Here is a 1,431-nt window from a genome sequence, read left to right as displayed (position 1 = left end):
ACTACAAAACTTGGTGTCAAGGGGCAAGACTACAAATTTTCAGACTTACTCTGTTACAGTGAGAAACAAAATAGTGCTGTTTTTATTTCTGTCTTCATGTCAGAGGTGTATATGGCAAGAAAGGACAGGGTTCATTTCTAGAGGTTTGGTAACAGAATGAAATGCTTGGCCACTCTGACTCCATCTTGTTCAAGCCTGTTTTGTTGCTATGGCACAGGTTAATAGCTTCTGCTTAGTTGTGCATATAGATATGCTAATCATTAGAGGAATTCTGCTTGGGGCTTGAGCTTTATCAAAATAGCCCCTTATCAGAAACTGTCTCTCCCAAGGAGACAAGAGAAGTATGTACAAAAATGATGACCGTTTATCAAAGATTTGCAGATTTATATTCTGATATGTGTTATCTATTTTATTAATAATACATGTAAAATATCAAATGCTTAACAAAGCCCTTAATTTAATTACATCTGCACAATCCCCTTTGCCATGTAAGGTAACATCTTCATAGGCTCCTAACATTAGGAGATGGACATATATGTAGTTTTTTGTTTTATATTTGATTTTTTCATACTTATGTCCAATATCCAAAAACAACTTGTATTAACTCTCAGATGTAGTATTTGAATTGTGGTTTCTGTCTCATTGCATCAAGTGCTTCCTGTTCGAAGAACCTTTGTTCCATTTTCCAAGACGGCGTCAAGACGTATTTTTTTTTTCTCAGAAGCCTTCCTTTGAGAAAAAATTTCATTGTGAAGTAATATTGGTTCAGACTCCGTATTATCTATTTTACTTTAATTTATTCTCTATAGATGTAGACTCAGAGGTTCAGAATTCTTCAGGGATGAGGTGCCAATTAACTCAAATGTGTACAAAATATACGTATTTCATATTGTGCAGATGTAAGAGTCAGAAAAAGGCAAGAAATTATTTAATATGTATTGGTAGACTCTAAGGAAATCAGGACTAAGGTCACTCATCTTTATCAGAATAAAAACAGAATTCATGATTCTTTAAGAACACCACATTGGCGAGACTCATTTCTTCTTGTCTGAGGCCAGAAGTCCACAAAATTTGAAGTAATTAAAAGAGGTAAGGCAAGAAATTATTTAATATGTGTTGGTAGACTCTAAGGAAATCAGGACTAAGGTCACTCATCTTTATCAGAATAAAAACAGAATTCATGATTCTTTAAAAACACCACATTGGAGACACTCATTTCTTCTTGTCTTGAGGCCAGAAGTCCACAAAATTTGAAGTAACTAAAAGAGGTAATTCAGGGATTTTATCAAAGTAGTGACTGTGCTCAACTTTGGATTAGCCGAACTCATAAAATTAGATAGTTATTATTACATGGCCAAATTTAGTTTTTTAAACATTTCAAATAGAATATCTTGGCTCAAATATTCTTGTGCATGCTTCAGATAAACAGAA

Source organism: Myotis davidii, unplaced genomic scaffold, assembly GCF_000327345.1.
Source record: "Myotis davidii unplaced genomic scaffold, ASM32734v1 scaffold874, whole genome shotgun sequence".
Classification (NCBI taxonomy): Eukaryota; Metazoa; Chordata; class Mammalia; order Chiroptera; family Vespertilionidae; genus Myotis; species Myotis davidii.
The sequence above is the reverse complement of the archived record's forward strand: the minus strand, read 5'-3'. Positions refer to the sequence as shown.